The following is a 14275-nucleotide window of genomic DNA, read 5'->3' as shown; positions in this document are numbered from 1 at the left end:
CTCTTGGCTTGTTGCTTGCCTTTTAGTTCATATCTATGCAGGTGTAAGTTTTTGATCATGTTGCTTATAATATGTAAAATTGTTGTTTTTATTGATGAAACAGCAGCTGCAGTCTCAGCTGTTTCTGACTTTAAAACAGGGCCGGACAGCTCATATCCTACTCAGCAACCTTGTCAGCACAGATTTTGGCCCGATAGCTTAAATGATTTTTGGGAATAGGAGCCAGTGTTTGTGAATTTGTTAGAAAATACAGTTAGGGTGGTGTATTGTTTTTTGGCAAGAACAAAGATGGTGCAGAGGTAATGGATGTGTGCCTACAGCAACAGTGAAATGTATGTAAGTTTGAACACTGTCTACATCTGTGTCATTCGGTTAGACAGTATTTAGAAATGTATTTGTCCAAACCTCTGGTATCAGAAGCTGCTGTCAGCTGCTAAAACAAACAGATTGGGAAACGCTTTTGTAAGAGGATTGGGAATGAGTCACAGAGTATCACTCCCAAACTTTTCTGCTTTTTGGGGGGGGTAAACCTCTCAGCTACCTGATAGCCTATGAATAATTATCTTCTAAGAAAAATAAGCAGAAAGCATACTCAAACTGTCTTTCGAAGCAGTTTGAATTTAATATAAGCCTCTTCGACATTTTAGTCCAGGGCCTGAGTTTCAGCAGGTGAATGTGGAATTGTGGGCATTGCTCAAACAATATTTATTTCCTGCAAGTCTAGCACTTATAGGGTAAGAGATTCCTACACACATTTACAGGATGTTTCACAACCCAACCAGATGTCACACAGTCAATGTTTACATGGTACTATACAGACGGAATGGCCAGAGATGCAGTATCAGAAGTAACAACTTCAGTCTGGACTCCCTCTCTTCATCTCCTCAAAAATGTATCTAAATTTTTCCAAGCTAACGCAAGTCAACTTTAACCATAGTTAAAGCTCTAATGATGAATGCTATGCTTTGCTTCACAGTGTTGTGTTTTCTTCCTAAAACACAAACAGCAGGTTGAGCAAAAGATGGAGTTTATCAATTGAGTGACGGCTTTTAGACAGACATTAGCCTAAAATCTAATATGTATGAAATATTATGTAAAATAATTAAATATTATTTAATTTAGTATACATTTTCATGGGATGCATGGTGGAGCAGCGGCCAGCACTGTCGCCATACAGCTAGAAGGTTCCTGGTTCAAAGCTCAGACATAGGGGGCCTCTCCGTGTGGAGACTCCTCATGCATGCATGGGCTCCTTCCAGGTACTCCATCTTTCTCCTACAGTCCAAAGACATGCTCCTTTGGTTAATTGGTGACTCTTAAAGGAGAGTGAATATTGAATCTAGAACTTTTAGATAGACACAAACTGAAAATATTAAGGAGACAAGGGAAACAAAAGCTTGCCATCTCACAGTCCCATAAACAAAGTAATGTATCTGTAAATACACTGCTTTTTCCTCATGAATAGAAGCACTGCTGTGCATGCATGTGTGCATTAACCACTGCACCAACGTACAGCCCCCTGATTATGATGATAATGACAAAATATTACTCACAGACTGTATTTACTAACATATATTTATATTAATATTTAATAACAGTGAGGCATGAAATAGCCCTAAAAATATCAAGTTATGGTTTGGGTCATATTTACTATGCTTTTTAAAGGTATTAATTTATTCTTATTTGTTTATTCTCAGGGACAATGCACATTAGTTACCATCACTGTAAAAGTGCCTGTGTTAGCCAAAAGGCTAATTTTCAACTGTTATCCCTTAGCCTGATGTAAATTTGACCATTAAAACAACAAATAAAACACACAACATACAAAAAACAGAAAAGGAAAGGCAAAACGTGAACAGCTAAACAGGCTTAAAAAGCTTGGGACAATAAGGCAGCTTCATGCAAAGTAGGATATTTAACAATAAATACAAGCCAATGTTAAGCAGACAATCAGCACAAGCAGTTAAAACATGACGCATAAAATCACATTACAAGAGACATGGCATAAGCAGACAGGCAGCGTAATTTGCTAGAACATGACACATAAAATCTCATCGCGAAGGACGTCACACAAGCAAACAATCAGCACAAATTATTCAGACATCATCATACCACTATTATTGGCATTGTAACCATAAGTATGTGTCTGTTGTTGTTGTTCATGTAACAAGGACATATGTTGCTGTAACAAGAACATATGTTGTTGTTGCTCTCTTTGCCTGTCTCTATCCTGCATCTCCTTCTATCCCATTTTCGGCCCATCCAGTCGAGGCAGATGGCTGTTCAACATGAGTCTGGTTCTGCTCGAGGTTTCTGCCTGTTTTTCCTTGCCAATGTGCTGAATATTGCTAATTGCTACTCATGGTGATTCATGTTGGGCCTCTCTTTAAATAACATAACAAAGAGTCGGTCTAGACCTGCTCTTTTTGTAAAGTGTCTCGAGATAACTGGTTATGATTTGGCGCTATACAAATCAAATTTGATTTGATTTGATTTGATTTGATTTGATCATCAACATAAAATCACCTTATATTACAGAAGACAGGCAAGAACATGCAGTGGCTAAGTATGTTGGCGGGTCTGGTTAATTTCCATTTACCTTATATGGTTTCTCGATGAATGGATGCAATAATTGGTAGAATACTTAATTTACCAAATACCGTCAATTTGCTGGCATGCTGTATGCAAGTTACAGTTTGACAGCCTTGCTGTTACAGACTGTGCTTACATAGACATTATAATTTAATCAATAGATACATAAAAACATCACAAAGTGATTCTTTATATTCACAATCTGCATTTATTCAGGGTTTTTAACGTCCTCTCTACATAAAAATACTTGTGCCATTTTTACAACCGCGTCCAACTTTGACTCCTAGTGTCAATATTTGTTTAAATTATGAATCAATATAAATACTTAAAATATATAATAGATATGAAAATATATGCTTTTACAAATATATTGTTTATTAATATGTAATTAATAAAAAACATAGCAGGACTCTTCTTGTAAATCGTCCAATTTAGAGTAAAATGGATGATTAAGCAGTGAATATTTTAGGGCATGACATTGTGATTACCAAGTCGCTACCATGGTGACCTGTCGATCAGAGTAAAGTCTTAGCGTGTCCATGGAAACTACAACATTTTTTCCAAATGATCCCAAATGCAAAATTTGTCAAACCTTAGGCCTTAATACAGTAGTCCACAAACAAAAGCATGACCTCACTGAGGCTACATCAATGTCTTTTATATGGTTTATGGTTGGAACATCATGCTGCTGCTAGTGTTGATTGGTTGAACTTCTTCTGCTTGTTTATCAGCTGCTCAACTACCAGATGACTTCTGATGTCCAATTATATTCCTTCAGGTATACAAGGCAGCCTGTGTGAACTGAAAGTCTATTCCTCTGTCTCTTAAGCTTATGGTATTGCAAATGTAACTGTATTTGCTACATTTTCAATTTCATAAAATGTCCCTGGCTGAACCTCAGGGGATTGATGCAATCATCTAAATACCCCTAGATTTTTCAAGGGGCCCAGTACACATGCTAGGAAGTAACTAAAAATACTTCTGTGATGTGAATAATCTGTGATGGCTTATCTTTGCAATAAAGTGCAACGTATAACATCGTTTTTGCTGCAATGGTCTCTGTTTACAAAGCTTCAAAAGCTGTCTTTCAACTACTTTTAAGCTGCAGTGGAAGCATGTCTATCAGACCACTGTGTTCGTATGTGAGTTTCCCAGCATGCTTTGACAGCTCTGCTCTAATGGATGTTGCCTTTAGGTGTGAAAAGGTGAACAGAAGTTCGAATGGAGTTTCACTCTGCAGTTTGTCACTACAAATTGGGGTGTCTACTTGCTCTTTGTGTGTACGTCTGTAAGGATACACAGTAAGTGCTTGTTGGTGTTGGTTGCTCAACAAAGCAGTTTTGCTCAGCTTTACAGACTGCAAAGTTACTGTATTCAATCCTACCTGTATTTTTAGACTCCAGTTAGACTTGGGACCTTTGAAGACATGAAGTGTCTACTTGCTTCTACTCATACTGTGCCTTTAATCTATTGTCCCTTAAAACACACAGTCACACACAGAGCAACAGCCTCAAAGCGTTTATAATGGGACATTCAAAATAGGGAAATGCTCAATAAAAGTTGTTTTTTTTATCATCTAATTTTTCAGCAAATAAAGTTCCTAATTTAGAAACATGCAGAAACTCTCCAAGGTGCCAGTGCTGGATGTCTAATCTTTATATGGAAACTCTTTGTGCATCTCCCTATGTGCTTGAGAAATATCAGAGAACTTTTTTCACTGCAGGCAAGAGACAAATGTCCTTTTTAGTGTGAATACTGTAAAAGATGATTTTTACACTTGTTCACACCTATTACAGAATTCTATTATATTGCGAAAAAGAATAATATAATATTCTTACCTATTTCCACCAACAAATATTCAGGGTTTTATACAAAGCAAAAGGGCTTGATCTGATTAAAGCTGAATTGTTTGTCCCCATGCTTCTGGAATTTTTGATGTTTGATGAGTTAGAACCAATGCTAAACTTCATTGTGTTACAACAAGGGGGTTAATCTGTGGAACAGCTGTAGTGCAGAAATGAAAACATGTAAAAACGTTAAGCAAGTTTAAAAAAATCTTCAAATCTAACTTACTGAACAGATACAGAACAGAAGAACAAAAGGCTAAACTGGACTAATATCACTACTGTGTATCTTGTGTAATTAATATTATTTGGTTGTTACTTTTTTTGTCTGGTTAGCTATAGGTATCTGTATTTTTTAGTGTTATTTTGAATGCTTTGGCCTAGACCGAATTGATATAGTTTATAGAAAAAAGGGGTAGGACTAGATACGTTTTTTTCACTTCATTCACACCCTTCTCGAACAGACTTTAGTTGTAAATTGAGACTCTTTAGAAAGAATGTGGTTATTGCGATTTGCCTTATTTGACTGAATGTTATTTTTCTTTCTTTATGTTGTCATTTTAAACATGTTCGAAATAAACAAATATAAATTTAAAAAAATGATAAGATCGCCAAGCTAAATCATAGCAAACCTTTTGAATGACTTTACTTTACAATAAGTTAAACGTTTTATTATTTATTATTTACTATTTAATTTACATAAATCCAATACATTTCCAAAATAACATTTTGTTCCATTTATTTGTATGTCTTGTTTACCTCCTTATATGCACAAATACAAAAATAACCCCGGGGTCTCCTCCCAGTTGGACGTGCCCGGAAAACCTCCAAAGGGAGGCGCCCAGGAGGCATCCTAACCAGATGCCCGAACCACCTCAACTGGCTCCTTTCGACGCGAAGGAGAAGCGGCTCTACTCCAAGCTCCCCTCGTATCTCCGAGCTCCTGACCCTAGCTCTAAGGCTGAGCCTAGACACCCTCCACCGCTTGTATCCTCGATCTCATTCTTTCGGTCACTAATACGTTTTTTTCTACTTCTTATTGTCATTGCAAATACAACGGTCAATGTAAATGCCATCACTAGTTTCTGCTTACTTTTGTATATAACTTATGGTAATATTGTTAATGTGTAAGGCACTGTTCACTGCTGCAGTTAACCCATATGGACTTTATATTTTATAAGTCATTTATATTTGATTTGTTATTTTTGTATTACTCCTGTTTTGTACTGTAATTTTGCAGCAATCTGGCACTCAAATTTCCTTTGGGATTAATAAAGTTCTATCTTATCTTATTTTATCTTTCAGGCCTTGTTGGTAAAGGAGTAAGTCAATAGAGGGAAAACAACGTTCACACCCACACACAAGAAGAAAGACATACAGAGAAGGTTAAGGCTCAAGGGAGACAGGGAGAGGAAGGAGATAGTATAGATATTGGACTTGGTTTAACCAGGCTGCAAAAACAAAACTTGAGAGAAAAGTAAATGTTGCTGGTGTCTGCTTGTTGTTGATAATGAGCTATTTGCACGCTAGCCTTCATTCTTAAAAAAATAACTAATAAATAAATAATAAGTTGGCCAATTAACTTCTTTTATTTAAAATTTGCAGTCTCAGTTTTCCAGTGTTCCTCTTTCTGAAGTTAAGATGGGAAAATTGTGCCTATCTAGTCCACAGACCAATCAATAGGCCCAATCTGATGCACAGCACAAGTGTCATTGCTATTTTCCACATGGCCCAGTTGTCATTTTCAAGCCCAGCGGCTATGTTGTGTAAAAAGCAAGTGATCTGTCGCACACGTCAGTGCCCATGGATGTGTTGGTCTTCAAGGATAACTTCGGGATTTCTCAACCTAGACCCTATTATCCTATGTGTTTGTGTGTAATTGACTAGTGGAGACAACAATTTATGAAATCGATCCAGTATTCAGGGAGGGAGCACCAGCCGGCAGCCGCGAAATGAGATACAATTTAACTAAACGGGGCACCGCGCATACGCCAATATATAGCCACTAAAAGCGCTTGTTTTTGCTACTGACAGGCTCAGATCGTTATAATAAGTGTCTGACAACACTGTGGCAGCGGTCTCGTGCTAAAATCTCGTGCGAGACCGTAGTTGTTTCAGGAAGGAGAGAGGAGTGAATCGTAGAAATCAGTCTTTCTCAATCTCAACAATCTTTCAGATAGCACCGAGCAACGCTTTCTGTACTCCAACACAACAAACGGCACTTCTCCCTCTTCATCTACTCTCACTCCTCTCTCCAAGCAAGCTTTTGTTTCCCTCATCTCCTTAAATCATGATACTGTTCTTGGTTTGGTGCCAATCTGATTAGAAGTGCCTGAAGACGTGGACAAGCTCACCTCCACATGCCTCCACATACACCTGCTTCACCTCAGGAAGCTTTCTGCTTGAGCTACGAACAGGCCAAAAACTCCAGCCAGGGCTCGACATCAAGCCTCTATGCGTGCTCACTCTGATGTACGCTCTCTCTAATACAGAATGCAGAAACACACGCGCAACTAAGAAGTACATTTATTATAATCTTTAATCATAACTACATGTGGCACCGACAATCATGCCCACAAATATTAATACACTGTCCAGTGTCCACCAGCACGCACAGGAGAATACTGCCATGTGATCCAGCAGCAAAAATAAACATTTACAGCCTACCTTTCTTTGATGGTAAGCACACAGAACTTAAACATAAGATCCTGTCTGATCCTGACGGCTTGTCTGGAGATTTAAACAATTAATGAAGTTACGCTGCTGTGCCTCATTCTTAAATGTAGACATTTTTCAGCTGGGCAGTGGGATTGCTTCTGTGGTTTTAACATTGACGTATGTCATACATTGACTTGTATGTGTTCTGTGTGTACAGAGGCACAGTGGAAGGAAAGAAGTCGAATATGCCTGCCGAGCCCAGATAATATAATAACAAAGGCTGAAATCAGCCATGTAAATAGCAACATGCCTGCCTGCAGGCGCACCTGGCTCTTAAAGAGAACAAGAAGTGATGGCAGACTGCCATCTGTGTATGCAAAGGGCCAAGCCGCCCATCAGCATCTGACTGTATAGCGCCAAATGATAAACAAAGTTATCTCAAAACACTTTACAAAGAGCAGGTCTAGACCGTACTCTTTGTTATGTTATTTAAAGAGAGGCCCAACATGAATCACCATAAGTAGCACTTACCAACATTCGGCACATTGGCAAGGAAAAACTTCCTTTTAACAGGTAGCAACCTCGAGCAGAACCAGACTCATGTTGAACAGCCATCTGCCTCGACTGGATGGGCAGAAAAGAGGCACTAAAAAAAATGTGCTGCACTGCAATGCAGATAGAAGCCATAATTCATTGATTTTATCTATACTGGGAACTAAACTGAAGGGCCCCACAAATGCTGCATTTTGAAGCATCTTTTTGAAGTTTTTAAATTAAACTGTGTTTAATCTATTGAGTACACTTTTGGATAACTGTTATGCACCACTGTAGGTTTACCCTTATATGTCACCAATGTCAAGGCCACACTGAAGTAGGTCTTTGATCATCACAGTAATTATTTCTGTATCTGTATTAAGAAAGTCATACATTTCAAAAAAGGACTCAGTTGATACCCACTGTAAACAGATATCTGTTCATAACTGGCTGGTGTGTTGCATAGTGTGTTGCATTGCTTTTTACAAGTTCATGATTGTCTCGTCTGAGGGATGATTTCCCTTTGAACATGAAGCTTTAGTGAGTGGGCTTTTGTTCAGCTACATCTTTCACTAGCTTTCAAAAGATTGCTCTCCTTATTTCAATCAGGAGACTTCATTGTGAGTGAACAATTTATTTTACAAGTTTTGAAAAGAATGACATGCAAACATGCAAAGCCCTTGGCAATTAGACTCTATCATGCCATGTTCATGTATTCAAAAGAGGAAGTGAGGCAGTGAGCAGGCAAGGATACCACTGGTGGGATCTACACTTGTAGTGGTGGTAAAAGAAGGGTGTGCTGAGGGGTGGACATCTCAAGAACTCACAAGCACGGAGGAAATAGATTGTAGGGGACTTGGGAGAAAAGCGGGAAGCGATAGGGAGGGAGAGAGACATAGAGAGTGACATGAAAGTTGAATTAATTAATGAATTGACTTGTCAAAGACAAACTTTTGCGCACAGAAAGTACACAATAAAGATTTTTCTATTCTATTCTATATGAACTTGAAGTTACTCTGAGCTTTATTAGTATGGCCCCAGATCCAGAGGCCCTGTCAGGTAAGAAACTGCAGACAGCTTAGTTGCTCTATCATTCCATGTCTTCATTTCTCCTTCTAAATGTGCTCCTGTTTGACAAGCTGAATATTGACAGTGTTGGCCATGAATTTTTGAACACACTTTTTGTCAAAGTAAGACTTTTCATGGTTGGCTAGAAGTTTTGGACCCTTTTTCCTGTTATTAATTCCAGACATTACCTAGCCATCACCTCCAGATTTGTAGAAGGTATAGTAACTCTTTGACAGCACCAAATCAGCATAGAAAGTCACTTACAGGTTATGCAATGAATTAACTACCCTCTGTTTTTGTTCCATTTTGCACTGGCTTATTACTCTCTTGTAGTGTGTACTTTTAGTCTTATGTTACGTCTTAGGCTAGGGGAGGGTAGGAGCGCAATATAAAGAATTGAAAGGTCCTCAGACCAAAGGCTGAAACTAAATTGCAACTAATAGAAAAAAAAATGTATACTAAAAAGGTGAAATGATTGACAATAACTGATACAATAATAACAAAGGCACAAACAACAAACAAAAGAAACTATATCCTCCTTAAGTGCTTACTAACCACAGTGAAACAAACAACACCAAAAGACATTTACTAAACCAACCTCCCTGAATTATGTCACAAACAGGAGAAAAAGGCGCAAAAGAAATGGAGAGTTCACCCCTACTACTTCAATACGATCAAAACTAGTAACACTATAACCAAAATAACACATTAAACACAGGGGCCCTATTTAGACGGCAGAAGGCGCACAGTCTCAAGCGCATGGTGCTAAGTAACTTAGGGTGTGTCTGACACACTGACACACGATTTCAGTCTTTCTTCTTATATAAACGAGACCCCGACCGGTATATTTAACTGATTTCTTTCCACTGTGTCCTTGAACACGCAGAAAAAAACACAGGTTACTCTATGATTCATGTCGATCAAGGATTGATGTTAAAGCCACTGGAGCGATCCCACTGCCCAGCAGAAATGAAAATGAAAAGAGTCATGCTGTGTTCATTTACGCACGCGGCACAGCATTAATGATTTAAGTCTCCAGACAGACAGGATCTTATTATTATTAAAGTTCTGTGTGCTGACTATAAAAGAAAGAAAGGCTTTAAATGTTTATTTACTTATTGTTGCTGCTGGATCACAAGGCTGTATTCTGTCAGTGCGTGATGGAGACTGGACAGTGTATTTACCATATCTGTAGGCACAATTGTCAGTGCCACAGGTAGTTGTTTGAGTATGGTAATTAATTTACCTCCTAGATGCGTGTGTTTGAGTGTGTCTCGGTTTCTGCTGTATTATAGAGAGTGTGTGTCTGTATGAGCACGCATTATAGAGAGCTTTGTGTCAGTCCATGTCTTCCTGCACTTCTCAGCAGATTGGTAAAAGAACCAAAGCAGTGTCATGATTCAAGGAGACGAGCGAAACAAAAACTTGCAGCCTGTCCCTGAAACAACGTGTTTTCACTGTATCTGTAAATACAGTGCTTTTTCCTTATGAGTAGACACGCTGCTGTGCGTCCCTGTGTAAGTGACAAGCAGAGACTCGTGAACTCTCCGATTTATGTCCATAATGCGCCTCTAAATAGCAAAGACAGATTGCTCCACAGACTTTAGACCAGGTTTGTGTTGGTCAAAGGTACAGTCGCTTTCTGCGTCCTCTAGATAGCAACGCGCCACCCATTTGCCTGACCACACCTCATTGCAAAACCAACACGCCCATGGGCGCCTACGGTGGCGCAAGTTCACTTGCTATTTACACAACGTGGGCGCTGGGCGTGAAAATGACGACTGCGTTGGGTGGAAGATAAGAATGACACTTGTGCGCTTTGGCGCTCTGCGCCGGGTGGACGGCAGGGCCCAAAATCACTCCGTGTAAATAGCCTTACACCTTGGGCTGGTTGAGTTGTTAGGCCAGGCTCCAACAGATCAAGGTGGTAAAATCTTAAACAATGACATTAGATTTTGTTTGACTGTTTTTACTTTCTTATGAACTGGTCATTATGGCATGTTTGCAAAAGGATGCAGTCATTTGCAATGTCAACAGATAAAGTTATTTAAGCAAACCATGTTAAATGGTAAATGGACTGACAGTCTAGCATGGAAATACAGTATAATGTCTGCATACACTGCAAACTTAAAACACCCACTGATAATGTACTGTACACTCTCACAACTTACATTCTCGCATGCTATGGTTACTGCTCTGACATCTTATTAAAAATGCTAGATGGGGCACAATAAAGAGTATCAACTTACTTGCAAAATTGTCTTATTTGCATTACAAGAATTCCATTTCTCTCACATCATCACTATACATTGTGTATTAACCCACTAAAATAGTACAGGTGCTTATGTACATTAATATATCAAATTACGACTGAACAAGATAATATACCAAATAAGAAAAATAAAACATGAGAATAGGAGGGTGCCTTATCCATTAATATGCTCGACAGTGTTTATAAATATGCTTAAAATTATTGTGGGTCGCACAATCGGGTGTTCAGTCTCTTTTGCCCAGTCTTTATTTAAATAAGGCAAACAGCTTAACGTCAGCAGTGTGTCACAGAAAGAAATATTTCAGCATGAATATCTAAGAATAGGCATAACTTGCAGAGATCTAGTGTTTGGGATTCAGTATGTGCTCTTTCATATCTCTGTGTCATTCAGGTTTAGTTATATCTGTTATTTGCGGATTTGTACCTTCTGACAATGGCAAACATTGTTTTTCCTCATTTTAAACAGATCACACATGGAATACTGATAAGCTTTGAATTGATGATGCTCTAATATCATATTACATTTGTTTCTGTCACATCTCAGAGTTTTTGACTGTTAGGAAACAGACTTATTTTATTCTTTTTCAGACATGACTTAAGCAGTTAAAAATACAATTTAAAATGCTCTCCCTCAAAATAGTTACCTGAAAATTATTTATTAAACAAGTTTCAGGCTTAATTGCAGTGAATGTTACTTATGCTGTGCTTCATCTGTGACTCAAACAAACAGTTTTGTGGCCTCTGGTTCACCTCTTTAGGCAGACGGAATTTCATTATTTTTTAAAGTATTTTCTGTCTCTCTTTTAAGCACTTAATATTGACCTTTTGTCAAGGAATATTTGAACACATAGGGTCAAAGCTGACAGAGACTGTGTCACAGTTTCGTCTCTATTCTGGTTGCAAAAAAATATTTTAGCGCCTGAAGTACTCTGACTGTGTTTGTGTGTGGTCTTTCATCTGAGGAAAACAGACTCTTCACTGGTTTACAATTAAATCCAGGATGGCAATTAATTAATTAGCCCCTTTCACCCATGCAATGCACTCATGAGCGGAGTCCTGCCTAAGGTGAGGTGTGCAGACATGTAGAGTTATAGAAATGTGCATAGATGAGGGAAGGAGCTCTCGTAATACGATGTAAAAGGTATACAAACAGATACACAAATAAGAAAAGTCACCAGCTGAAAACAACAAATAAAAAAATAAAAAATAAAAATAAATTATTATATAAAATAAACATATTTGACAAATGCTAAATTAATATTCCCATACAGACTAACTTCACCCATGTTAACACTTATCTTTGTACACAAAATGAGAAGAAAGGAATAGTTAAGGAATAGCTGCAGGTCCACAGCAGCAGGTCTATTTTAAGGCTCATGGGAAAATTCACTCAAAAAACAACACAAATTAAACTCCCCATACCAGGAGGGTAGCCTTAAGAACCGTAAAGTTTATATTCAATTTGTTGTGGTTTAGGGATATTTACTGTATTAATGGATAAATGCATGGACTATATGATTAATATACACATTTCCATTTAGTTTTGCAGGTTTCCACAGCGACTTCTAAAATGAAAAGTATCTGTCTCCAGCTGTTTTGACAGCCATGTTTGTCACTGTGTAGCGGTAATAGCACATCATACAGATGTGGATAATTGCGGACTTGGTCTATCAGCTCTTCTTCAGAACTTTCTGCCATTGTTGTCCCTGCTGCTGTGTTGACACTGTCATATCCCCTCTGCCGCTACACTGCCCCTACCGGTCATGTGCATACTGCAGCCCTGGGGATAGCGTAGGGTTAATATTTGAAGACGTGCACAGCCGACGATCCAGACAGACGCAGGGAACACGTGGCAGCCACAATGCGTACGCGTAGTTAAAAGCAAGTATATCTCCAGCTTAAAATAGCAAAATATGTGCCTCTATATGAAAAAAGCATAAAGTGTAAACAGTGCACAACAGCATGGTATTCTAAAAGTGCAACTTTAGATCAACAGCTGCATTAACTTCTGACAGCAAATGATCACACAACACGGGTGTTTCCCTGAGGATTATGGTGGGTGGACCTCAGACCCTCAAGTGCTGTTTGAGGCCATGATTTGCTCTACATTTGAATTTCAGTTGATCAATGCTTTTCCCTTTGAGAGCTAGGACTTCACTATATTGTTAACAATTGTGTAGGGATGATAGGGCAAAAAACTCAGACCCACAAATTATGATAAAGGAGACATACAAGCCTATTAACATATGCAAGGAGACTGGCAGCTTATATCATAGATAATGTTTACATTACTGATATATATTCTGAGAAATGCTCTGTAAAAAGGTTATCAAACCGTACTAACAAGGCAGTGGTCTTGTGCTATTGCTTTGCTGCCTTCTCTTGGTGTTCAACATATCCTCAGGTCAGATGGGAGCTGATCTTCCCAAGGAGAACCAGGGCCCGTATTCATAAAGCTTCTTAGTGCAAAGAGTTGCTCCTAGTGACGAAATTCTGAGAAAATTCTTAGAATTGTGACGTTTTCTAAGAATTTCCCCTTAAAGTTAAGACTACATCCTGGTAAAGATAAATGTTACTCACAAAGCATCTCAGCCCTGAAGAGAGCTCTGACGGAAAGACGGAGAGTTGGGAGAAATGTTCTCCAAACAATGAACGACAATGAGCTAATTAAACGTTACAGATTGGATCGCGCAGGGATCATGTTTGTTGTAGATCTTCTTAGAGATGCGCTCACATCTCCCACCATACGCAACAATGCAGTATCGCCGGAAATGAAAGTGATCACCACATTAAGGTATTTGGCAACAAGGAAGATGCAACAGTGCAGCAGTGATGACCTTGGTCTTTCGTAACCTTCAATTAGCAGGGTAATCACGCAAACAATTGAAGCACTGTCAGCCTCATATTGTGACGCGATTTGTTTTTTTTCTCCATTTGATGTTCACACCCTGCAGGCTCACAAAAGGGCATTCATGGGCATAGCATGCTTCCCCTGTGTTGTGGGTGTCATTGATGGGACACACGTCCACATTATAGCGCCATCTGAAAATGAAGACGTGTTTATAAACGGGAAAAGTTACCACAGCATCAATGTGCCAATTGTATTCAGTGATAACTACTACATTTTAGACATTGTTGCAAAATGGCCAGGGTCAACTCATGATGCCAGGATACTGTCTGAGAGTGGACTGAAACAGCTATTCAAAGGACATCATGTGGCAGTCGGTTGCCACTTCTTAGGAGGCAATGGCTACCCATGCAAACCATGGCTCCTAACACCGTACCTCCATCCAGACCGGGGACCACA

This window comes from Semicossyphus pulcher, unplaced genomic scaffold, assembly GCF_022749685.1.
Source record: "Semicossyphus pulcher isolate SPU_LCO1_2020_fin unplaced genomic scaffold, fSemPul1.0.p SCAF_5, whole genome shotgun sequence".
Lineage (NCBI taxonomy): Eukaryota > Metazoa > Chordata > Actinopteri > Labriformes > Labridae > Semicossyphus > Semicossyphus pulcher.
This window is presented reverse-complemented; position numbering follows the sequence as displayed.